Source organism: Astyanax mexicanus, chromosome 2, assembly GCF_023375975.1.
Source record: "Astyanax mexicanus isolate ESR-SI-001 chromosome 2, AstMex3_surface, whole genome shotgun sequence".
NCBI classification, from domain to species: domain Eukaryota; kingdom Metazoa; phylum Chordata; class Actinopteri; order Characiformes; family Acestrorhamphidae; genus Astyanax; species Astyanax mexicanus.
The window spans coordinates 47,441,918-47,469,908 of NC_064409.1; the positions used below are offsets into that span (position 1 = coordinate 47,441,918).

General features: G+C 39.7%; 1 protein-coding gene across 1 annotated transcript in view; it reads right to left on the reverse strand.

The window, feature by feature from the left end:
* Positions 1-27,991, reverse strand: part of syt7a (synaptotagmin VIIa) — a 235,351-nt gene that overhangs the window by 196,124 nt on the left and 11,236 nt on the right. The gene's annotated exons all lie outside the window — the stretch shown is intronic.

The following is a 27,991-nucleotide window of genomic DNA, read 5'->3' on the forward strand; positions in this document are numbered from 1 at the left end:
AAAAACTATTGTGCTCTCTGGAATAAAGTTGCTTCATTCAGTTCTTTTTGGAAGAATTAGGGAGTTGAGAGGAGTTGCGATGAGATGAGGTGGGGTGCTGATCATCCTACTATGTCCTGACCTCATTATTGCTCTTGTCTGTGAATGCAATCAATTCCTCAAATTAAATCCTCAGTAATGTTCCAAAAAAGTAAAAAAAATCCTTCCCTGGAAAACAGAAACACTGAATGATTATTATGAATTAACGTCCAATACTTTTGTCCATGTAAGGTACCATCAATGAACAGCAGTGAGTAACTTGCTCCTGCTGAGCCAATTTGTTGCTGAAATGAATGCTAATGGTATGTTATCATAGCTGCCCATACGTCAAGGCTTTATAATTGCATAAGTCCAATAAAAAGGTTAGGAAGAGACGGCCCTGGCGAGTCCGCCCCCTCACCCCCCCGCTCCTCCGTCAGATACACACCGCTGCGCTGTAGCGAGTGAGAGCAGTGCGCTCGTGCTGAGTGATAATGAGCACGATGTCAGTGACATGAATGGTGCTAATCTGGTAGAGAATGGGTGTTTTCGGCAGAGTGTTTGTGGGTTTTAGTTGTTAGTGACGTGACGCTGACGTGCCGAGTGGTGCTATATTCCCGCTGAGCGCTCCGGAGTGTTCCCGGACTGTGTGCTGCGATTCGCTTCACTGAGCATCACGCGCACTCTTCAGAGAGAGGGGGGCTGAGCCTGGCTTTACCACTCTCCATCCTTCCTTTCCCTCAGCTTTAGACCACAAGGTCACACAAACCCTGTGCGGATAAATCCGGCTCTACAATAGGCTTAGCTTTGAGTCCTGCCCAACTCCGACGGCGAGAGGCATGCAAACATGGCCTGCTCACAGGTCCCACACAATAGCCCTCGTTCCGCTTCAGCTACACCACTTAGCGCTCACTAGCCCACCACGCCGCATTATGCCACACACACACTTCCCCGTTCGTTTGCTGTTTATTCTTGGTTGTTAAACAGTGCTTCTATTTTAGGAACCATTCTGTGTAAAAGTGCAGTGAGTTTAAAACTAATTTGAAAAGAAGTTTGTTGCATATCAAAATGTATCAGGTTTTCAGCCCAAATATATATGATCCATATTTTGTGGTTAGCTGCAGTGCTACACAAGGTCACAAGAAGGCAAAACAGACCTTACTTATGGCTGAAGAACTTCATTAAAGACAGTTTAGAAATGTCCTCTCCCAATGCTGACTGCTTTAGTATATCTGATTCACATAAGAAGCGGAGTAAAAGCATTTAACATTTCTAACCAGATGCCCCTCTTGAGAGTACAGTACACTTCTTTAAGAGACAATGCACAGAACATTACAGAAACCCCCCACTATGATTCATTATTCATTTTACCTGAAAGGGTCGTGTAGCATCCAGTTCCGCCCTCTTTCAGTATCAGTGCTCGGCTAAAAAGCTGTTTGGAGATCAGTATTGGCCACACAAACACAAATTGGTCCGTCTCCATTTATTTTGTATCTTTTCTTTACAGCTTAGTTAGTCATTGAAACCCCCCCCCCCCCCTTTACACAAGATGCTACCAGGTTGAAATGCTTATGATGTGTATGATTTTTACTGTATAGACTAACTGTTCTATGATTGGACAGTTTCAGAATCGTTATGCTTTTATTGACCAATGTTTTTCTAGCTACAAAATGGTTAATGGATTGGCTGAAGTTGCAATTATTTTGGCTTTTGTTTTGCTGGTGCTAAGCTCTTCCAGGAATATAAATGTGTGTGTGTGTGTGTGTGTGTGTGTGGTAGTGCAGTGCACAACTTTTGGCTCTATTTAGCCTTTGTGTTTGGTGCCAGGGTTCTCTTCTTTTAATGAAAGGCGTATCAGAAAGACACCAGCCGGCTAGCCTCTCTATGCTTCTCTCGCTCTCGTCTTCGTCCAACCATCCATTACTCCATCTGTTCTCACCATCTCTCCATCACTCTGCCGTCCTCTCTTAGTCACACTGGCTGCCCAACGGGATCTCACCACTGCAAAATTCAGATGAATTTTCATGAAGCAACGGTGTGAAACCATGAAACCTTTCGCGCCATTAAGGTGAGGATTAGGGGCAGATTTACCAGTCGGAGCTTCTCCACTTTGAATTCTCTATTGGGGGGAAGTCGGCTGAGATTCTTCCTCTTCTTTTCTTCATTTTGTCCCCCTGTTCCATACAATATTTACACTGTATACCTGTATTACAGCCTCACGCTTCACAGCTGCGCTTCACTCTGTCTCTGCTCTGTTCATCCCTTTCAATCGCTGCCATCTGTCTCTCTGTCATCTCTCCATGTTCTTCTTTATTCCTCAGAGTAATCTCACATACTGAAGTGGCTGTCTCTCTCTCTCTCTCCTTCTCTCTCTGCCTCCCCACACACACACACACTATATATACACACACACACACTTACACACACAGAGAGACACACAGACACTCATGCACAAGCTGTGGCGCTGTTTTACCGCGCCATGTGAGCAGTACCAGAAGCATTAGGCGTCAGGTGGCTATAAACAGCATGTAATGGGTAGAAAGTGACAAAAGGAGAAAGCAGGGGAGGAACAGGGGAATAGAACACGCCTCAGGAGGAACGCCGGGAAAGTGGAACAGCCGGCAGGAAGCCGTCCACCTTCCAGGAACCATCTTTCTGTCTACTCGTCCCTCTCTCTCGTCTGCTGCTCCACACCCAGGCCTACACACTCATTACCTCTTCTTCCCTGCTCCCATCATTACTGGACTAAAATGATGAAATTCACATGGGCAATAGCAGCAGCAGCGGCAGCAGCAGCAGCACAGGACCTGAATAAATGCTGTGCAAAATGCAAATATACAGATTAAATATTAAACAGTAAAATTACATTTTATGAATATTTCATGAGCGTAGAGAGAGTATGGGTGTGCGCCGACAGTGAAGACAAACTTAAGGAGGCAGAGCTCATAGTTGATTCTATTTGTGTTGGATGGTGTTTGGGTGCTGAGGTCACAAACGACAGCTGGCTGGCGGGTGGAGGTACAGCTAATTGTGGGAGGAAAGTTCACCTGATTCATATAGACAGGCGAGAAACTTCTACTTGCTATAAGTTTGCGGATCTAAATTGTTCGAACGCAAAAACTTGATGTGATTTTATTAACTTTCCAACTGTTGGTGCTCTACTTTTGGGGGCAGGGGGAGGCTGGTGAGTGACAGAAGCATGCAGACTAGAGATGAGACAGATCTGCTCCGATATCGGATAATAAACGTATTGGATATCAGATGGGCAGGAATGATTCAGAAGCTGATCAATGCACTGAACTTCTGAACTGAACTTATTTCAGCTTATTTCATCTTAAAAGTGTGATTTCGCAACATTTAGTACTTGCTCTATTTGAAACAGCCAGCACTACATAGCCATACAAATGATTCCCATTTAAATATGCATCTCTTCTTATTTTTTTAAAGCTGGTAGTTACCTGTATTGTCGAGAGGAATACAGTAATAATGGTGTAGTGTGGTTTAGTCCTGGCAGACTAGATTTAGACTAGACTGTATTATAATATGGCAGTTTTGAGGCTTTTCAAAGAATATTTTCATATATTTTTATAAAATTAAATAAATGAGAGCTTTAATTGAGGACATAAACACTAGTGTAGCTAAATATATATCACTTTTTTTGGAAAGAGGAAACGTGCAGGAGAGACAATAGTAAACTCAGGGAGTAACAATGTAACGTAACATTTTTGATAAATCAGTGATCCGGGTCTTTTCCATCCAATTCCAATCCTTTAAAAAAGGCATGAACAGCCCTGATTTCCAATCACATGATCAGATCTTTTAACCAAGGAGGTGCTAATGGAAAAACAACGCAATTACAACCCAACCTCTATAAAGAACAGAGCTGTCCAGTATGATCCTACTGCTGCAGTAAAAGTCTCTACATTTTCAAACATTTCGTGACTCTGTTCTGTTTCAATTCATATTCTGTGACAAAGAGGCTCAGCCAGCAGATACTGTCAACACTGTGTCAGTAAAGCCATAGGTTCTCTTGCTTTACTGACACAGTGTTGACAGTACCTATGGCACAGGACATGTGTGTTGACTGTGCTATACACGTGTGTTTGTGTAACCAGCAGTGATGTTCTCAACGGAACTTAACGGAGCTTAATGTCAGTTATCACTAGGTTTATTAACTGCCCTATCTGAATACTACAAACTGTAAAAACATACCAGGTAAACCAGTTGTTCTTATGGATAAAAATAGTCTTAATTTTGTGTATAATTTTTAGTTTAGCGATGTGAATCTCAGGACATCTTACAATATGATATTATCACAATGCGCAATATCGTTCTATTGTTCCACCCCTATTTTAGTTTAATATATATATATATATATTCATATAGGGATGCATAAATATCATCTCCTTATTTTAACTTCCTGTTTGGTCCCTGAAAGTCTCATCTGATTGGCTGATGTGGTCTGGATGTCACATTATGACACTAGGAAAATTTAAAATATGTCCATAGATTAAAACTAATCTCTGTTGTTTTCTTAGAATCATTTATTCCCATAGGAAAGAAAAATTAAAAAGGAGATTTCCTTAATGTCTCTGTTGTTTCTCCTAGACAGATATGAGATTAGAAGGAAACCCAAGAGAGATTTTACTTTAAATCTCCTGCTGCTCAGATGTTTCTCCTGAGACAAAGACTTCCATAATCTCACATGCATCTCCTCCTGAGTTTTACTACAGATCTCAATACAGTCTTACATTGTGCTCAGATTTGATAAAAAAAATAACAGTTATAGTTTACTAAATACAGAAAAGCTTAAATAAAAGTAGACCATGAAAAAAAAATCTTTCCAAGAAGAAGCTTCCGAAATGAATAGACTATACCTAAACAACGCAGAACATGAATTACACAATTTAGCATAAAAAATCTGATTTCAGAAAATCTCATGTCTCATTTTTGTCTAAATTTATTTCTCCTAGGCAATTTTAGGAGAAACATCTGTGACAAAGTTGATATCTAAATGAGACAAGGGAGAATCACAAATATGTCTCCTGAGACATCATAGAGCAACATTTAAGCAATAAACATTTACTCTGGGTTATTTTCTTTCAAATATGCTATTTTTGTTTTACATAATGTGAACAATGAACTAATAAACTGCTGCATTGCTACTTTATACTACTTTACACTAATAACTACACTATAACAAAATGCTCCTAATAGCTTTATCTAAGTAGGTATCGGTATCGATGGTATTTGCGAGTACAAAAATACATGTACTCGTACACAGGTTAGAAAAAAAATCAACATCCACAGACACACTTAATTAATCAACTGAGAGCAGTGTTATACTGTAGGTACTTTGTACTGTGTGTATGTTCTGCCACACTTTCTCATTTGGACTAAACCAGCATCAGATATTTATGTTTATTACAATACATTTTTAGAAGTAAATCACACGCCCTGTTCACTTTCTATGCGTAAATCAATACTATTAATCAAAGGCAAACATCTTCACAAAACAAATCAATAGAACAGGTCAACCGCAAAAAATATCTTTAATGAAAAACAAAATACTGGCTGCACTTTAGAAACAAGGATTCAGAAGCACAGAGTGCAGAGAAGAGAAACATTAAGACCCTTAAGGGAGAGAGATGGTCATTAACACTCTCTCTCACACATGTGCTCATACAGGTCTAATAAGCATGTGATGAGAGGAAGGGAAGAGAGTCAACAACACAGAGACCACACACATTCCTAGACCTTCCAATTAACTCTCCTGCTTACTCACATATTCTTTCTTTCTGTGCATGGTTTTATTTTTTGCAATATAAAAAAGTACAGATTTTAAAACACTGCAGGTTTATAATACATCAATGGTCCAGTGGTATTAATAATGTTCTCTGTCTTTTCAAGATTAGAATACAATAAATGATACTGGGCAGATATAATCTATCCATAGAAGAAATGCCATAGGAAATAAGAAGAATCAAAAATCAAAAAAGGTAAGGTTCAATTAAATATATCTTACATACCATTGCACGTCTTGTGATGTACTACTGCTGTCCTTTCAACATTTACGCATGCCCACATTGCAATGAAAATGCTGTAACGATATATTGCGTAGCCCTAATACACACTATAAATGTATGTATACATCATATTGGCGCCGTCTAATGAAAAATAAGAAATCTCCCAAAGAACAACTTTACAGGAGAGAGATAAAACCTTCTTAACTGTCAATGGATGTAAAAAATAAAAATAAGAAGAGTTTATGATACTGGACAGATATAATCTAACTCCAGTAATTATACAATGGGAAATAAGAACAGTGTGAATTTTTCTTTTGTTAAAACAGCAAAAAAGTAGTACTTTGATGTGATAATTAGGGGTGGGTGATATAAAAATTCCAAAATGTTGGTGATATTATTGTGTACAATACGATATTGCACACCCCTAGTGTTCAAATTATCTAGTGAACTAAAAATTGACAAACACTTAGATTATTTGTTTTTACTGGACAGGAATGATATACGTTTACACATATACCCTTAATGCTGTCATACAAAAACTTTATATCCCCAAAATTGCAATATTCCAGGTTATTATAAGCCTTATTAACTTTCAGTAGAAGTCAGTGTAAAGAGATTTTACCTACAGTATGTTCACATTATAGGCTATGTCAGCAATTTGTGGGCATGTGTCATGAATGTGAATATTCAGATCAGAGTTTGTGTATTTTTTGCCTGTATGTATGAGTCCTTTAGAAAATGTCTGTATACTCAGCGGCCATCTTTGCAATGCTGCCAGCAAATGATTTCCAGTCACACAAGACCAGGCTCCCTTCTCTATAAACAGGCAGAGACCAAAATACTGCAAATTGAAGATCAAATTACTGTTTCAAACATGTATTATCATTTAAATCAATGGCAAAATCTGATAAGTAGCCAATGTATAGTTTATAGTTTTTTACTCAATAATCAACAAAAAAAACATAATTATCTTCAGCTTGTTTTGGCTGCTGCACTTGCACAGATCTCCACGAATGACCACAAATTACTGATAAGTGACTCAGACAGATAAGCAACTCATCCATATTCAATGCAGAGGAACTCACCAACACACATATGTGACCCACCAGCACACACGTGTTTTTTTTAAGATGCCATGAAACATTGCAACAGACATAATACTAGTTTCTATCCCCTTAAAATATGGCATATCAGTGTATGTCTTTGAATGTGAAAGGTCAAGACATTGGAGCACTTCCATTAATCAAGACATCATGACATTTGACACACAATAAGAAGCAACTGAAAGAACTATTTCCAGATTTAGTGCAAAACGTGAAGCTCTGCAAAAATGAAGACATTACAAAGCACCTCTCTCTAACCTAATGCAAAACAGTATGATTATCTAAGCCATCCACTCAGTCACATACAGGCCCGTATCTGATAATGAGCTTTATCACCCAGGGTATAGCCACATCACACGCAGATAATATTAGCAGCGTAATTATCAGCCGCGTGCATGTGTATGTGTGTGCGCACGCCGGTTACGTAATAATAATAGCATTTATTTTGCATTAGGACAAAGAGGGGCAGACTACATAGATCACTAGAACTCATCTCTCGGTTTCTTACTCTCCTTTATCTCTCTTCTATCTCTCTTCTCTCTTTCCATCCTTCTCACAAACAAGCTCAGACGCTCACAACCACAGTCATGCAAAGCCTCGCCTAGATTCAGATGAGTGCCTTATAAACGATTCAAGGGTGATAAAAATATACATAGTTTTTTCAAGGACTACACACACACACACACACACACATATACAGACAGTTCTTCATTCAATACACACAGTGGGAAGGAGGAACTTAAATGAAACTGAACAAGTGGGAACTACTTTATTTGTAAATGTTAATATCTGTGCAAGGATTCGGGTGTGTAACTTTGTTGACTCTCAGTCCTCTAACCTCAGAGACGTAGTATCTAGTGTATATTTGCTAAAACACATTTCCTTGTATTTGTGTCTCGCGCAGAACCTTTTGTGTGTGTGTGTGTGTGTGTGTGTATCAAAGCCATAAAGGTGTTTTGCAGAGAATGTTGGATTCAATATTGACTCTGTAAATAGCAGGATATTAAAAGCTCTGTAGTACAGTACAGGACTGGGTAGAGTGTGGATCACCATCCATAATGAAAAAGCAGGGTGCGTTCTTCACAAAGCAGGACATGGGATATAAACCAACCTGCTCACTGTTTGGTAGATACAGAAGAAACAAACATTTTCAGATATGCCACTTGACTTTTGCCACGCCCCACAGTAGCTAAAGTACGCTGGAATAGGCATTCCTGCTTTTCAAAGGAATTAGGCATTTTGATTAATCTTAGCTCAGAACATTGTTCCAATTTGGCCCAGAGAAGACATGTGGCTTCTTCTTTGCAGGGTAAAGCTTTAACAATGATTTCTGGAACTGTTCCTGAGCCCATGCAGTGATTTCCAATACAGAATCATGCCTGTTTTTAATGCAGTGCCACCCGAGGGCCCGAAGATCACTAGCATCCAGTATAGATCATCAGCACTGTCCCATGTTCAGAGAGATTTCTCCAATTCCAATTTTTAGTCATCGTTTTTTACAGAATGTTGATCAGGAAATGCCCCGTGTCTACTTAAACCCGTAAATTAGTATTCATGACCTCGCCCACCTTGACTTGCGACCGCCTACAGGCAGAGCTGAAGCCGGACAGCGACGGCGTCTCGGAACAGTATGGCAGTTTGTTTCTATATTATTTGTGCAAATATCACATCAGTGTCATATGCTTTGCCCAGTTATTCAGAGCTAAGGAACAAATGGTTAGGATTTGTCTATGGAACACCCCCAGTGAAGTGAAATTGAGGTAGGTAGGTGTATTTTTAAAACAGTGGATTTTTACTTACTGGACCTGGACTCCCCACCTCTGTGTGTTTACATAGGATCTCCGGTGGATTTGGTGTTTTACAGAGACTCTAAGACTAGGTCAGTGGCTGAACTGCACTTAGCACTGTTATTCTGGATATTAGAGACCACTAGACATGCAGAGAATTTGAGATTCAATATTGACACTGTAATTAGCAGGACAATGAAAGCTCTGTAGTACAGTACAGGACTGGGTAGAGTGTGGATCACCACCCATAATGAAAAAGCAGGGTGCGTTCTTCACAAAGCAGGACATAAGCAGGATATAAACCTGCACACTGTTTGGTAGATACAGAGAAAAACAAGCCAGTTAAAGCCAGTCACAATGATTATCATCACTTCACTGTCCACTGTGGGTGGGAAGGCCTTCTATGACGTATTCAGTTACACATTTGACACCGTGGATCAAAGAGTTAAGGAATTTGAAATGTCGCACAACTTCAGAAATGGAATGTCGCCTCCATCTGGTCTTGATAACGATACCTAAACGTTTTTCCGATACCTTTTTCTAAATTGCAACCAAAAAAACACAAAAAAGCAATAATTATTCTCACACAACATCTCACTCTTATACTTTCACCATGAGAGGCTCCATCTTTTTGGATCTTGTTGGAACTAACAAACAAGGGTTTTTCTCTCAAGGTTGAGCGAGCGAGCACCTTAGAGATTTCAGTTCAGCAGCTCTGTGTCGAAAATGTGAATGATCTGCATTTCTGTGGACGCTCTCCGCTTGAGTGCACCAGTTTGTAACTTGTTGCTCTATGAGTTTGGTGCGCTTATGCACATTAACTCAGTGTATCGAAAACAGACATCACATTTTTTTTTAGTAGTACCGAGACATTTAGTAGTACCGAGACATTTCGGTCTGTGCCTTTTTTGATCGAATTTCAATACCCAGTCCTAATCAGACCACTATTCGAGTTGCCTTTGCATGAGCACGCTGGTCAGAGTTCAGGCTCACTCACAACACAACACCCCACAACTCATACAAGTGTGGACGTTCCCAAGTCGTCCCCTGAGGTACAACTTCATGAATAAGTTACATACTGCTATCCCATGACTTTTGGCATGTCAGGTTAGTATAAAGGAAACCTGTTAGTGTTTAAAGCTTGAAAAGCGAATCTTGCTACCCTTATCATCCAACGACAATGCAGGCTAAAGTGCTCAGCAGTCAATAAAATCTCACTTGAGCGCTGACTTGCTTTCATTATCCACTGCTGGATGGGGAGCTTTAAGTGTGTTTGGTGACCTATATGTTCAGATCCACCACTAAGTATGGCAGTAAAGCTCCAGGCTAGCATCCAGAGCTTTAGACCAGTGGTTTTTAAAACTGTGGGTTGCGGCTCACTAGTGGCTCACAGCGCGGGGACATGAAGTGGGTCGCAAAGAAATTGCATCATTGTATTCTTGTTTGTTTTGTTTGTTTTTCTATTAGAACTGAGCTAATTTCACATTTTACACAAGAAAGGGGAACCCCTCTGGTTCACCGCAGTACCAGAGAGCTTTTGTTTGCAATGTTTTAGCTCACATGGCAAGCATGGTCTTTGTTTCCAACTGTGCCGTGTTGTGTTATATTATTTTTATAGATTTTAACTGGACCCATAGGGTTTAGAGGGAAACCCTGCTGTAGACGATTCTTCAGAACTCACGACCTGAACCAAAAGCTCAAAATCCACCTTCAGAGCTCAAAATCAATCAACCTAGAGCGTTTTAGACCAGCCTGAAGACTACCAATATCCAGTGTTCTAGACTGACTAGTCTGACTCCATCTTGTTACACCTGCACGCACTGCACCTTTAAGATCAGCGTCTCTGGAGTACTAATTAGCTGAGTCTGCCCTCCCACACATGTGGGACAACAGCTAACTGTATGTTAATATGTAGTGGGACTCTTGCTTAATCTAGTCACGAGATATTGCCACTCCTGTGACTTTAAAATCGAGCATTATTTACAGTGTTTGTTATTTGTTGTTTTTTTCGATCCTTGCTTGCCATTGACTTCTATTTTTGCCTTGTGTTCTATTTCTGGTTTTGATCTCTGCCTGTTTTTGACGAAGATTTTGCCTAAAATTTTTGGGGCTAATAAACCTGCTTGCATTTGCATCCACACTATCCTGGTTGGTTCTTACACACATGAAAGTTGTGTTGTGTGACAGTTAGTCAGTAGTTAGATAGCTAATATCTAACTATGGATATAAGATTATTTTTCAAGACGTCAACCACAGAAACAGATTCAGCTTCAGCCGCATCCACATCAACGGCTGAACAGTGGAAGGATGAGTCAACAGTGTGTGAGTGACGTGTTTAGCATAATTAAAGGTTATCTATCTGCGGTTAGCTCGCTGGTTGATGTTAGAACCGTTGACTGTGTACGCACTGGATGTGAATATACACCACAGTATAATGAAATTAGCCTATTAATGTTACGTAACATTAAAATAAAATGCAAATATTTACACATCTCTACTGGTTAAGCTTTGCACTGCAGTACTGCATGGTCCTGAACATTTGGGCTAAACTGCAGATTGTTAGAATGCCTGCCTCTGTCTGTGGATTTAGGTGAGGTATCAAAGACCAGACCCGTATGCAAAGCCCCACACAACCCTTCAGACCAGTATCCAGAGAACCAGGCCGGCACCTGCAACTCCAGACCACATTAACATCCAGACATCCAGACTAGCCTTCAGGCCTCGAGACCACCACTCAAGCAATTGTGAATGAGCTGAGAATGAGTCACATCTGAGTCACTGCACATACAATAATCTACCTCCCACCTCTGTGCCCTGGAGCCTGACTCTTTAACCTCCTTGGGTTGCTGTTGTTTGGCTAAAGCTGCTATGATTAAAACTCAACATATGCAAATAGGCAGTCTTCCAGGAGAAAACGAAGACACCTTATTGGTCTTCTTTAGTCTCTAGTGTGTGAATCTGTGTGCCTGAAATGGAAAGCGATGGGAGAAGAGCTGTCCATCTGGTGAAGGATCAAGAGGAGGAACAAAGGCAGCTTTAGAAGCAGTGTGTATGTGTGTGTTGTGTAGTACATATGTCTCTCCACCATTATATCTTCTTACCTAATGCAAATATGTTTAAAATTAAAAAAATGTTTAATGACAAACTGTTTTCATTGATCGATATGCTCTCCAGATTAACAATTTTATTGTAAAAGCCTTTTATTCCTCTGATAAAATGATATCATAGTACAATGCAATTATTAGGTCTGTCGCAAGTAGACCTGGGCAGATGCTTTAAAGTATCATGGAGAATTGTCTTGTCTTGAATATCTCAGAATCACAGTTTCATGAAATCATCGCTATCACAGGCAATATATCGTGATGATAGTAATGTATAATGAGATACTCTGAGATTCCCACCCCTAGTAAGCCTTGATGGTGTCCTCAATTTGCATAAAATATAGTTTCTTTCAAGTAAGAAATTTTAGGATAAAAAAAAAAATTAGGACCATTGACTCAATGATAATATAATAGCATAATAATACATTTACAATGTTTTAACCATTAATTAAATTCTAATTATTAAGGATATTCTATTTTAGACACAGAATTAAAGAATACACTGGAATGTTTAAATGTCTTTTTTCTAATGAAAAATAACAATGGACAATATCAAGGTGAACAAAAATGATTAAGGTCCTGTCCATATATTGTACAATAAGAATAAGCTCAATATTCTTAAAAAATATAAGTGATTCTCAACTTCTTGTTCTTACCTAATAACTGAAAAAATATATATTTTCATTTGTTGATAAATAGTAACAAACAGCTCAATTGATAGCTATGAAACATTTAAACTAACGTTTCTTTTACATTTATGTTCAAGGGAGTCAAAACTGTGCAAACACAACAAAACTTGTATGAAATAAAATATTAAAACTAAAAATGAATAATTTAGCTTTTAATTTAGCTAGAATAGCAAGTAGCTCCAATAAACAATACAGTTTTTCTATGTTTTCAAAAAATTATAACAATATTATTGTTTATTATACAATATGACACTCTATGAAACTCTAATTTCAGTTATGGAAAAGTGCAGCATATGAAAATCACTGCAACATAAACGAGTTCTTTACAGGTCTCTTGACAGAAGGGAACATCTATCTATTGAGGTTCCCTCTGGTAAGTTTTATAATGTAGGTAAAGATGTACAATCTTGATTACTCTGTAATTTGATTAATCAGTTGAATTTGATTAACCTTTGAGCTTTACAATATGCGAGGTTCCAGCTGTCTGCCACACGCTGGGACTGGTTTGGTCTGTTTGGGCCTTAAATTATGTGTGCACACACTGTTCTCTCCCCTATCAGTGTGTACATATCTCTCTCTCTCTCTCTCTCTCTCCCTCTCTGTCTGTACTCACAATTCCTCCTTTGTCACTCATGAACAGACTGCAGTGTATGTACTCATGATGTTGACATTCACTGGCAACCCAGTACGTGAACAGGAGTGTGGCAGTAAGCACAAGAGCACATGGCTCATTTTTTTCTGCCGTTTCACCTGACGATGTGATGATGGAAGTCTATTGCGGCACACACTGATGACGGCCCGTGTGTGTGTGTGTGTGTGAGTGGGTGGGAGTCCCTGTTTTGTCCCTGTGTTTGTAGGAAAGCATGTACGCTGCAATATGTTGCCATACACTGACATCTGTTTATGCTGTCCATTTGTGCGAGCCTGTGTGCGTCCTAATGACCGTATGTGTAGACTCGTCAACACTTCATACGTCAGCTATGCCTCTTACACCTGACTGCTCTTCTCTTATCCTCCTCTCCTCTTCTCTCCCTCTCCCGCTCCTGTCTTTTCCCCACTCATCCCCCCATTCTCAGCTCAGTCCACTAGTGGGCAGCACAGTTCACACACAACACAAATGAAGACACACAGATGATAATTAGCTACTAATAGTCTAAAACAAAAAACTACACACTACAACTACAACTCACGTTCCTTATAAATTATGTTCCACTAAAAAGACTATACTATACATACTGTACATTGCACATGGACAAAAGTATTGGGACACCAGCTCAATCACTATTTCTTGTAAAATCAAGAGTATTAAAAAGTGTTAATCATGCTTTTGTTTGAGAAATTGTCTCTACTGTCTAAGGAGGACTTTCCACTTGATTTGGAGCATTGCTGATTAACAGATTTGATTTTTTTTTTTTTTAAGAGTGCAACTGAGGTCAAGATGTTGCAGGATCACCACCCAACCTCATCCCCAACTACCCAACTCGTCCCAAAAGTACTAGATCTCCATCCATTCCACCACACCATCATTCCACTGCTTCACAGCTCAAAGTCCAGCTAATGTTTAACCAGCATCACAATAACTTGAACATTCTACTTCAAATATGATTTAAAAAATCCTTTTTAATAAAATGAAGGACAGTCTAAAGCGCTGCCACTATGAGCGGGAGGTCGCAGGTTCGAAACCCCGCTCATGCAGCTTTGCCATCAAGCTGCCAGCGTTCAGAGGGAGCAGAATTGACCCTGCTCCCTCTAGGTGGGTAGATGGCGCTCTCTCCCCACATCACTACTAACACAGAGCGTCTGTGAGCTGATGTATCAGAACCGAGTCGCTGCGCTTTCCTCTGAGCGCGCTGGCTGCTCTGCAACGCTGCCCAAAATGAGTGGGTTGGGTAATTGGCCGTGTAAATTGGGGAGAAAATGGGAAATTTTTGAAAAAAATAAATAAAAATAAATAATGAAGGACGGACACAGCATTGTTTTCTTTGGTATAACAGTGTTTAAATTGCTTTCATATCGCAAACTGGACAGAGGGAAGTCACATGACTAGGGCTGCAACAACTGATTGATTAAATTGATTAAAATCAATAACTAAAATAGTTGGCAACTAATGTAATAATCAATGAGTTGGATGTATGCTATTTTACACAAAGTACAGTTGCTTCCTCCTAATGTGGGTAAACCAACCAAAGCCATGATAGTAAAGCACCATTACGCTGGATGACTACTGCTATAAAAGGAGAAGAAGAGGGTAACCAATGCCATGCCATGTGTAGCTCACCTAATTCTGAAAGAAATGTTTTAAAAATGGCGGTCACAGCAGATAAAAGTAAAATGAATGTAACTGTCTTTCATGTCTGAACAATACTGTTTAAACAAGCAATATAAAGAAATGCTGATTGCACAAAATCAAAGATTTTATGTATTTCTTTTACATTGATTCAGCTGCTACAAATTTGTATACACGTTTTGTACTCAATGTAGCATACATTTATTTTTTGTACAAGAGTTGTTGGGAACAACTTTTGTACAAGGACAGTTTGGTTTATTAAATGACATTTTTATTAATCGAAAGATTGTAAAATAAATGCAGCCCTACATGTGACTACGTGCAGAAGTATGTTTTTAAGGAGACATAGTTAAAAAAAAAAACAATGAAATAACTGACATGGCGAAGATTACATTAGTGAGTGGTTCTAATTGTCGATTATATTTAAATTAGCCATCCCCAGCCCTAACTCCAGTCAACATCTGCTATTAGGCATGGTGCCAATATGTTCATGTTGTTTATCTGCTCCAGAGAGTCCTACTCTATTGGCAATACTTCTCGACAGGGACTTTACATGCTGTGTGTGTGCAGCAATCAGTGCAACCTAAATTAGCTAAATGCATTGATTAAAAAAGGACATATAATGTACATAAACAGGCAATCCTGATGTTGCTTACAGAATTCACCTACATTTCCCTGCCTCTCTGACACTGGTAAAGAGTCCTTACCAATAAAATAAATAAAAAAACATTCCTTACATGCAGAGTGAGGTATAAAGTATATACAAAAAGGTGAAAACCCCTTTTTCATATATCAGAACATATAAAACAACAAAAAACTGTTAAACACACAAAATAGCATGGGAAATAGCATGATGCATAATTATAATTAATGTTTAAGGGAATTATACCAAAAACATAAATATAATTTAATTTTGCCAATCTAATGCTGATATTTCTTTGAAAGAACTCTTAAAAACTGAACTGCATCCAGTAATATGCTTAGGAAAAATATGTGTAGTTTGAGCAGTTAAAGTAAAGCTGTTGATTTGTTCTTAATAAAGCACCAGAAACATGCTCATTGTTTTTATTTCGGCAAGATCCAAAACTATGGCAGTATGAGAATGAGAATGAGATTACTCATGTCAGCTGTTAAATAAATATGTTTTGTGAGAATAATTATCGCTTTTTGTATGTTTGGGTTACAATTTAGAAACAGGAATCGAAAAAGTATTGTTTGGACATCAATATCAATTTTTTTAAACGATACCCATTTCTAAACAAGATGTCTTATTCTTAGTAAATCTCACTCATGTTTAGCGAGTTTCTTGTACAACACCAGGGCTGCTGTTAAACGCACACAAAATTCATCAACAAAGAAGAAAAAACTAAAAATGTGCATCAATTTTGAAAAACTGCTCTGGCTTAACAGAGCACATGCATTTCAACAGCAGATCCAGAAATAGAAGCTCATGAGAATAGGGATCCAGCAGACTGCAGGTGTCAGAATTTTAAGCAAGCTGTTGTTGGCTGAATTTAGGCAGAGTTTACAGCCTTATCAAACTACTGAGTATGAGACAGGCGCTATCACTGTGCCAGTCTCAGCTTCCCTGTAAGAGGCAGGAAGGAACAATAATAGTGGTGGTAAGAAATGTAAAAGCAGCCCAGCGAATAACAAGCTGGCCTGGAGGAAAATGGGAAGCCGCGTCTTATTGATGGAAGACAGGAAACAAAACACACATAATGGAATGCGGACCGCCGGTCACATTCTGCTGTCGGCTCATTACCAATCGCCTTTCACTCAATATTCCTAACCTTCAATAACACCGAACAGAGTCTGAAATAGACGGCTGTTGACAAATATATTCAAATGGCTTAGAGAACAAGACGTATGTTAAAGCAGAGGTGATACGACAACATTGTATTGTATTGTGATCATTTTATTATTGTGAAAAACAGTATACTTTTCTGAATATTTTGTTAGTATCATCAGTGCTTAAAGACTCCACTTTGCATTACAAATGCAAACTGTTCTGTTTAAGTGGTTGAAGCACAGCCATTTTTGAACATGTATCACTGTAATAAGTATGGAATAGTATTTGACTGTCAGTCTTTTAAATCTGCTGCCACTTTGTATTGTGAAAATGTCTTTAAATGTCATAAAATCTTTGTTATATTTTACCACAGCCTTATAAAGGAGTTTCAGTAAAGTTGTTGCTAACCTCGGCTAGTGCTGCTGCTAACCACAACTTGTGGTGCTGCTAACCGCAGCTAGCGTTGGTGCTAACTGCGGCTAGTGCTACTGCTAACCGTGCTGTTGAATAAATAAACAGAAGCACTTTACTCACCCAAATGAACAGTTTTCAAGAGAGAAATCTGTGTAGATTAACATCCAGCACTCGTTTGACTGTTTTTTTTTTCCAACGCCTTATAATTCGGTGTGCCTTATGTATAAAAATATGCCAGAAAATAGACGCTTATTGACAGTGACAGTGTGCCTTATAGCCTATAAAATATGGTGTTTATTTGATCATAGTAATAGAAATATTGTGATACGATAAAATACCTGTTTCGTATTGGATAATTTTTTAACACCAACATTTTAGGCCTTCCAAAGCCTAAACACAACAACTACCTCAGTATAACTTAAAGCAAGAGTAAAAAGAGTGTAAAAGATAAAGCTAGCTAATCAAAGCAGGTACTAAATCTGTTATCCAGCAACAAAATGCTTCTGGAGCTGCTAAAAGCTAATGCTAGCTTATTGAAGCAGACCCGATGCTATTATCCAGCGCAAGACTGCCCCTGGAGCTGCTACACGCTACCACGATGTGTGCTAGCTTCCATCACCTAGCATTAGAGGCTACAAGCAGTTCCTGATCCTGTTATCCACTGTTATCCAGACTAGCACTTCTAGACCTAATACAAGATAGAGCTAGCTGACCAGAACAGCCACTGATGCTGTTATCTGACAAGATGTCACCTCTGAATCTGACAACAGCTAACATAGCCTAACTGAAGCAAGCGCTGATGCTGCTATCCAGTAGGAGAGCACCTGTGGATCTGCTGAAAGCTAACATAGCCCATATAAAACAAGCACTGATGCTACTATCAGGAGCGAGGACATCTCTGTTGCCTGACCGAACATCAAGAGGGCTTAGAGAGGTCAGCAATACTATATCGAAAGAAAAAAACACTCAGGAGTCATTATGTTAGAAAATATATTTGTTTTAGTTATTTTTGTTTTAGTTACAAATCTAAGCTCTGGTAGGCTGGGATAAATTGCTGTAGGTATTTCTGTGACATAAACCTGCAAATAAAAGTGGAGCTTATAATTTTTACCCCCCAAAAGCCTGAGATAAAGGTAAATCAGGTTATTTATGGTACATTAGTTAATATACGAGGGTGATAAATAGGATAGTTAAATTGCAATTTTAAGTCAAATGTTTACTATTTGTACATAAAATAGCACTAAAATACTGAATAAATAAATATGTTATTTGTCAAGTGTAAAACCACATATGATAGTCTGTCATATGAGGTTTAAAGAGCATGATACTCTGATCTCTCTCTCTCCCTCTCTTTTTCTGCCTCTCAGTATCAATGAGCCATGTGCTCAGGATCAACGAAAGCCATAAAATGGTCTAATAAAACTGCTGAAGTTGAAGTAAAATGCTTTAGGGTAAGAAGATATAGCTGGAATGGTTGGATGGATGGATGGATGACTGGATGGATGGATGAATGGATGGATGGAACATTATTAAAAGTGTGAAGTGTGTGGAGAAGTGGAGGGTAAGACGGTGGGGGTGTGAGGGGTATGAGAGAGAGTGAGCTTGTAACCAGGCTGAGGAGATGGCATTCATTCAGCACAATCTGTCCGTCTCACTGCGCTGCCAGATTCTCTCGTTCTCGCTCTCTCCCACACACACACACACACACACACACACACACGCACACACAAATAGAGCCATACTGCAGGTTGAATGGCAGTTGTTACAGCTGCACAACCTTTCACACAGTAACTCGATAAATTCCATCTTCTAATAAGGGCTGTATTTCGCCCAACTAATTCCAGGCCTGTAAAAGCCTCTGTGTGGGAAAGACACTGCCGAGCACAGAGGAGCTGTTGACATCATCTCTCTGTCTCCATTTGAACTCTGACCTATGGAAATGCATCTCCATTCTGCACTGCTGCTGGAGAGAGATAAGCGCACATAACACCCCCATCACACACACACACACACACACACACACACACACAAACAGACAACCTCACTAACCCACACACAGGCACTCGCAAAAAATGACTCTCATATATACATAGCTCACACGCCAGATATGAATCACAAATAAACACTGAAACCCATCGACAGACACACACACACACACTGACACACACAGACGCACCAGCTCCTTCTTCACACAGTCTCTAGAGAGTGTCTTTGTTCCCATGTGAGGAAACTGATTAAAAGATTTCCAGTTTTCCTTTCCTCTGCTCTTCAAAAGCACGCCACGCTAACATGACAAGCCTCGACACAGCCGACACACTCCCTCTCTCACTCTCTCACTCTCGTGCTCGCAACACACACACATATACACACACACACACACATGTGAACATGCACACACACACTCTCACTAATCAAAGCCTGACAGACGCTGAAGTAGACTGGAGCAGTCACACCTCCAGAGTCTTTCGTTATCGTGTTGTTTTTGCAGTTGGGGGTTTTGTCACACTTTTATACACCTCGTGTTCAGGGGGCTGATGTTTTCAGGGGTTTAGACTCCAGTTCAGTTTATATCAGTTCTATAAACCACATCTATTAAACTACACACACCATGAGCGTGTATACACCCGACATTAGAGGATAGAAGAGGAGAGGAGAGAAGAGGGCTGAATCCATTTACTAGAAGAGAACAAATGAGAAGAGAATAGGAGAACAAGGGATGTAACAGAGGGGGAGAGGATCCATCTGATAAAGGAGAGAACAATGAGAAAGAATTGAGAAAGCTAAAAAAGGAAGAGAAGAAGAGAAGAATGCAAGGAGAGGCACAGACAAGATCCATCTACCAGAGAAGAGAATAGGAGAAGAATGAAAGAAGCCATCTACTAGAGGAGAAAGGAAGAGAAGAGAAGAATGCAGAATCCATCTCCTAGAGGAGAAGAAAGAAGAAGAGAACAGTAGAACAAGGGAAGGAGAGGAGAAGCAGAGGATCTATCTTCCAAATAAGGGAAGAATGAAAAGAGTAGAAGAAGGGAAGCACAGGATGGAAGAGGACCCATCTTCTAGAGGAAGAGAAAGGAGAAGAGAAGATGAGTAGAATGGAAGTAGAGAAGGGGAGAGGACCCATCTGCTGGAAGAAAAAAAAAGAAGAAAAGAAGAGGAGAATAAATGAAGGAGATAAAGGGAGAGGTTCAATCTCCTAAAAGAATGAAGCAAAGAGAAGAGCAGAGGAGAGAAAAGCAAAGTAGAAATGAGGTAAAATGCAAGAAAATGAGAGGATTCATCTCATAGAAGAGATGAAGGAAGAAGAGAGGAAAGTAGAAAAAGAAAAGTAGAGGGTAGGGGAGAATAGAATAGAAGAGAGAGAGAAGATGAGAGAAATGGGGAAGTTTCAACTCCCAAAAGAAATAAAGGGAGAAGAGGTAAGGAGGGAAATCGAAAAGGAAAGACTAAGTAGAGGGATGAGATCCATCAAAAGACTAGAACTAGCAAAAGATATTAAATGGAGAGCAGAGAAGAAGAAATGAAAATGGAGAAGAAAAGGAGTGGAGAGGGCATGAGAAGAGGGGGAAAGAGGAGCCAAAAGAATAAGAGAGAAGAGGAAAGGGGGAAAGAATGGAGGAAAATGAAAGGAGGAGAGGAGGGAGTGAAGAGGAAGGGTGTGAACACTCCATGTCTGATTTTATTGAAAGTAAGCGGGTTGTGTGACTGCATACACACTAGTGCATACACACACACACACACACAACCCACCCGCTGTACATGTTCACATTCACATCAAGCCTGAATTCATTTTTCCCTCTATTTCTCACACTCTTTAACACAAACACACACACACACACACACACATCTGAGGCAAAGTGGGGAACAGGGTATTAACCCATTTGTGTGTAATATTTCCCTGTGACTTTGTGCTCACACACACACACACACACACTCACTACCAGTGATCCGTTCTCCAAAATAGCTCTCACCTCTGTTTCACCTCAAAATAGAAAACTTTCACAAATCCTGCATCCCTCTCTCTCTCTTTCTCTCTCACTCTCTCTCATGCACACACACACCTTCTCTTTCCTTTGTATGACCTTCACAAGTATACCACTCCAGGGTGTTCTGTCGCTCACTTTCTTTCACACATGCACACAAACACTTACACACACACACACAAACACACACACACACACACACACACACTAATCCTGCACACTTCCCAAATCCCCACTGTCAGACAGTCTCAAGATATTGTCTGAACAAACTGAGAAAAAAAACAGGAAGGAGAGGGGGGCTCACAACCATCAGAGCACTTCCACAGAGACACACAGATCTTCCATTTTCTCTAATGACAACCAACAGACACATCTTAGAGCTGGGTATTATGGGTAGAGAGGGATAGACATATTGCCCACCCCAGCAGGTATAAGTTGACTTTTTTTGAAGAAGCTGAAGTTGATATTTTTTTGGAGTTGCTGGTACTAGACAGATTTTAATAATAGCCTTACGCTCTGTATGTAGCCAAATTAAAGCATTTAATTAAGTTAAAATAAATAAGAATGCTGGAGACACACAGCAGAAGGAGAGAAGGAGTACAGATATTAAATGCTGTATGGCACATTCATAAATTTATGCACCTTTACATTTATAATGCAGAGACCTGTCACTGGTCAAAATATGACTTGGAGTTTTCATAGTATTCAACATGCTGCTCCCTTCACACTCAATCATCTTGGGTTGATCTGCTAGTGGGAAAACCACATATGAAAGGCTAAGTTTACACTACCAGGCTGAAGTTACTCAAACCTGATTTTTTTTTTTTGTCCTGTAACAGGACTGTTTTTTTCAGGACTTTGTACACAATCAGATTTCAGTCACCTTCATAATAGTCTGAAAATGGATACATATTCGGTTCTTACACATGTAACATGATTGTGAACGGTCAGATCAGATTTCCTGCATCTTTTTGTCTGCATGCATGTGCTTAGTGCTGTCGTCATTAGCCATCACTAGTGATAAAATCCCCTTTCGTGCATAAGTATCACAAGGCAAAGAAGATCAAGCTCATGATTCCTGTTGTTTCTGTTAACTAATTAACTAATAGTATTAAACAAAAGTCCTTAAATTTTTAAGTAGTCCTTAAGTAGTTGTGTAATAAATGGCATCATTGTGCTTCTGATACTATTCCTGCAAAGCCTCATATATATTTATTCAAGATCAGGGTGTCTGGAAGGTCTTTTACATTTTTGTTGCTATAATAGCTTTTGCTGGTTACCTGAGAAAACATGCAGCTGCTAATAATGCTGACAGAAAAACTACTGCGAACATGGACATGCCGAAAGAGCAAACTCAGTGTGCATCTTCTTATTTATGAAAAGTTAATTCAAAGAATTGCAAAATTAGTACTGAGGAGAGCTGGCGAGCTAAATAAGGGCATAACAGAATTCTTATTAAATCACATTCAGTATCTTCTCTTTATTTAATGTGAATTCACAGATTCATTCACACATTTCACATGCTCTGTGAAATTATACATTATACACTTACAGACTTTTAAGTTTTCTTTCACAAAAAAAGGAGTATAGGGGAGTTGGATTATGGCAGAATTGTCAAAATTCGGGACAACACTGGCGGCATGGCAAAACAACAGAGATGACATACATACAATGTGTAAATGCATACAATTTCTGGAACAGTTTGTTTATATTACAAACAAATGCGGCTCATTTACATTTATGAATATCAACTGTCAACCTTTCAAATCCTTTCCAAACCAATACAAAAATCTGAATTGGTTAATGTGAACACAGCTAAAATGAATTAAATCAGATTTGAGTCACTTTATCCTGGTAATGTGAACACAGCACTAGATGATGATTAGTACTGACATTGTTTTTAGTGCATGATGAATGGTCAGAAACTCAGAGGATAGAAAAATAAACTGTGTCAGTTTTCCACTTCTGAACATTGATAACAAACTAACTTTGTAGCAGCAAAATTCCATCTTAAACTATTATAAAATAAGAGCAAGCAAATAGACCTGACAGTATTAAACAGATGTACTGATCTGACAGCACTGTGTCAGCTCAGAAGCAGCGGTTTATTATTTTGCAGGGTAATTTGGAAAGAGAATGCAGGGTATTCTTTGTGGCGCTGGGAGGCTTGTCAGATTCATCGCTGTCTGTGAAAAAGAGAAGGGAAGAGGAGCGAGTGCTCATCTCATTTTCCCCTCGCCTTGCTATCGTCTCCACAGGGCTGTTGTGGCCAGGCTGATGGTGAGGTGAGTGGATATAGCTGGTGGTAATCAGGAGCCACCAACCATGTCTCCTTTCCGATTTTTCATGGTCCAGGGCTGTCCCAAACAAAAGTGCTGCTGAATCAGGAGCTGCGGTCAGGGTTCAGCACCCTGGAGAGCAACAGGCTCTTTCACAGAGATACCAGCACCTTCTGCCACACAGAACGTCATTAAAGTAATACCCCTCCCCCAAAGACATGCGGGAGAGAGCAGGAAACCAGGACAGGTCTGACCGCATGGTGTGATGATGGGAAAGCCCATCCATGCTGTTATGCTGGGAACTAGTTCCGTATCTGAAATGAGGTGACTTGAAAAGAGAGGTGCCACCTAGAGACGCAAGCCTTCACACCAGCCGTTCACTGAATAAGGTAGAATCTCTGACTTGGTGTCCCTGATTCCCATACATAATCATGTCCCTCCACTAGGTGGTCAACAAAAGAGCTGTAATTCAAGCTACAGTGGGGTTGGGCAGTACATTGGTGATACTATATACTCCAAACGAGGACAGTATTTCATAAATATGGCATGTCTGACCTTCTCTGTCATTCTCTGTCATGTCTGTCATTCTGTTTTGTGTCTCGATAATACAGGCCAAAATATCCCACTCATTCATGTGCATTTAAGATGGGCACAAGATGGGGTGCACTCTGACAGATTTGAAGTTATTCTCCGAAAATGGTAAAAAAAAAAAACAGGAGTCTGCACATTAAAAAACAGGAGTCTGCACATTGTGCATCAAAACACTTAGTGTTTAAAGGTTTAACTTATAAACGTGTACAATTTAAGCCTCATTTAGCAGAAACACGCTCTGTGCTACTGTTATCAAGCTAGCTGCTAAGAATTCACTCTCTCAGACACCAGTTTTAACCAACACTGCTCAGGTTAGTTAGTCAAAAACAGCTGTACTGAGCTGTCTGACCCTCTGTGTATCTGTACTAGAGGCTAACTTAACAATTGAGCTTTACAACCGGATCATGCAAGCTAATTGAGTTCTCTGATTGGCTATGTTAAACATTTTTTAATCATCAGACTGAATGTTTAACATTTACTGTATCACTGACTTAACCTCAAATTGTGTGCAGTGTTTACTGAACTTTGCATCTGATAATTTTTCAGCAGAAAAATAACCCCGAATTTTATGGTATTGATGTGGATAATGTGAACACAGAAATACTATATATCAGGGGGCGGCAATTAAGTTTGGCTGCAGGACAGATATTTTCCAAGCCATTATGTGGCGGGCCACAAAAAAAAAATCTGTTTTGGAAAATGAAGTATAATGTGATGGAGTGCTACAGACTAATAGCTCTCCAGCCCAGAGGGTTGTTGAACTCAATTGCAGAACAGTTGATCTCAAAGCAGGTAAACCCACAGCTCCTCACGTGGGATCAAACCTGTCTCATCAGGGTCGCGGTCCAATACACTACCACTTATAAGGACAAAGGGAGCCCAAGAACGGGCGGAAAAATGAGAACAGGTGGAAAGTAAAGTCACGCCAAGCGCAACAGAAAGACAATGTACAAAGGAATATACTTAAAAGCTTGCCAAATAAGCATTTTTTTTTTCATTAACATTCATTATAGTTCAAACAACCTCACAGGCCAGATGTTTCATGCTTGCAGGCCACATCTGGCCCACGGGCCGTCTTTTGCCGACCCCTGCTATATACCATAGAATCAGAATCAGAATCAGAATCGGGCTTTATTGGCCAAGTATGCTCACACATACAAGGAATTTGTGTTTGGTTTCAGTAGCTCACAGTGCACAATAATTGACAATAACATTACAGAAGTAAAACATTTACTCACATAAACACACGCACACACATACAAACATACCTGTAACCTAACTTTACGTGTGCAGAGTTGTATATTTACAGTAAAGTGCTGAGTGCAGCAGTAAGGACACTGGTGCAGTCTGAATAAATAATTAAGTTAAACTGAGTTAAAAGGCATATAAATATGAGAACAGAAGAATTACTTGCAGAGACAGTACAGTGTGTTATAGCCACTATCACCAGATTAATAAAGTGCAGTACAGAGGGTGAACAGAGTGAGAGGGATGACATGGATATGGATGTATGTAACAGTCTTGTGTGGATGTAACAGACTGTATCCTGGATGTTATGTTGTAGTGTTCAGCTATTCATGAGAGTGATGGCGTGTGGGAAGAAGCTTCTCTGTAGTCTGGTGGTCTTGATCTTCAGTTGGCTAAAACGCCGTCCTGAGGGGAGACGCTGGAACAGGTGGTGTCCAGGGTGTGACGCATCAGAGACAATGTTCTCTGCTCTTTTCCTGGTTCTGGAGGTGTGTAGATCTGGCAGGGTGGGTAGCTTCACACCGATGGTCCTCTCTGCAGACCTGATGATGCGCTGCAGTCGGTGGATATCATGTTTGGAAGCTGAGCTGCCCCACACTGTGATGGATGTGGTGAGGACAGACTCAATGGTGGCGGTGTAGAACTGCACCATCAACTCCTGGGGCAGGTTGAACTTCCTCAGCAGACGCAGGAAGTACAGTCTCTGCTGGGCTTTCTTGATGATGGTGCTGATGTTGCAGTCCCATTTCAGGTCCTTGGAGATTGTTGTACCAAGGAACTTGTAGGAATCCACAGCCATCACAGTACTGTTGAGGATGGTGAGTGCTGGAAGGGTTGGGGGGCTTCTCCTGAAGTCCACTCTCATCTCCACTGTTTTTGCTGTGTTCAGCTCCATAGCTCAAAACATAGTAATGTAAAACATAGTAATGTTTTGACAAGGTATGATGGTATAAAAAAATGTTTAACACTTCCCTGCAGTGCTCTGTTTTTTTTTTGCCTGGATGATCACTTTCTACCAATAGAAAACAGACAGTACTCCCACTGTAAGGACACACTCTGTGTCCTCACAAATTCCCCTCACCTACACATTTCTAACCTAACTCAAACTGTGAAAATACGCATGTGCACAAAAGACAGGACGCATTGTCCACCACTTGAGCTGTTTGAAAGCTAGCGTGATTGTTCTGCTGTAGTATATAAGCAGTGTCACCAGCATTCTCTTCAGAAACAGTCAGTGGGTTGGAGCAGGAGCATGATGCTGAGCATGCCGCTAGCTAGCCATGCCTTGGCACAGTCACGGCTGGCCTGGGGCTTTGGCTCAGTGTGCATTGGCTCAATTTTAGGAGTGCTGGAGGAAACATCTTCCTTCTTGCAGGGCCCCTAATGGCTCTCTGTTTGGAACATGAAGGCTACAGGATAAAACTCTTATTTCTCTCACTGCACTGTATGGCCCCTATACTTACTGACAGCATTTCCAGCACAGAGAACCCAACTGCCTTTAGATGATAATGCATCATCAGTAAGGAGATTGAAATGAACCACTGGAGTTCCTCAGCTCAGCTCTAATAAATAGCGAGGGCATCTTCTGTGACCAAAACTTGGCTAGATTCGATTGACTTAAAGGTCAATCAAGAAAGACAAATATGAATTTTGTGCTTAATTGTTTTGCTTTAATATTATGAGAACCATTTACATGCGGGTAACATCCTGCTGCTAAATATAAGTGCTTAATAACAACTGCTGAACCACTCATTAACAGATCACTTTACTATCTGAGGAGCTGCAAAAACAAGCATTTTTATATTATGCAAATTAATCATCTATTAATTATTTTTCATATTTGCCAACAAACAAGCAACCAATACAGAATAAATTAGTGCAAAAGTTGCAGTACCAAGAAAGAAATCAACACCAGTAAATCTGAAGATACACTATATGGACAAAAATATTGGGTCTGCTCAGTTGTTGTTTCTTGGAAATCAAGGGTATAAAAAAACAGATGATACTGCTTTTGTTGGAGTAACTGGCAAAATAAAAATATGATATAAAAAGCAATATATCAAAGTTTCACACTATTTTGTTTTGCAATACAGGTTCAATTTAAAATTTTTAGTTTGCATGCTAAAATCGGAAAGTGGTTCATTTAGTGTTTTGTTTAAACCCTGACCTTTACATGACCTCAGAGTTGTATGTTGTGCCTTCAGATATTATATATTATTATCACATAAAAGTACACTTTTCTTTTATTAAGTTATATAAACATGATAGTGTGTTTTTTTTTAATACTGGTAGTTTTAGTCAAATTTGATTTAAACAATCACAATAATTTGTGTTGCTTACAATATTGAATATATTGCAGTGTGTTGAATCATAACTCCTTTATTGTATCTCTTGCAAGTTCTTGCAAAACACAACCCTATAGACGACCCTGATCCAAGCCTTTGATGAAAACAGTGGCAGAGGATGAGGGGCATGAGTTCCCACTCAGCTGTCTACTTTCTGTGCTGGAAATCTCTCAGTGTGATGTGTAGGCGAATGATTTCAGCTCCTGGTGATTGGGAGCTGCATCCCAAACAGTCGTGCCGAATCCAGTCTTGTGGAGTTCAGCACCCTGGAGAGCAACCGATTTCCCCAGACTGTCTCTGATTCCCCCTCCTGAAGGATGTGTAATAGCCT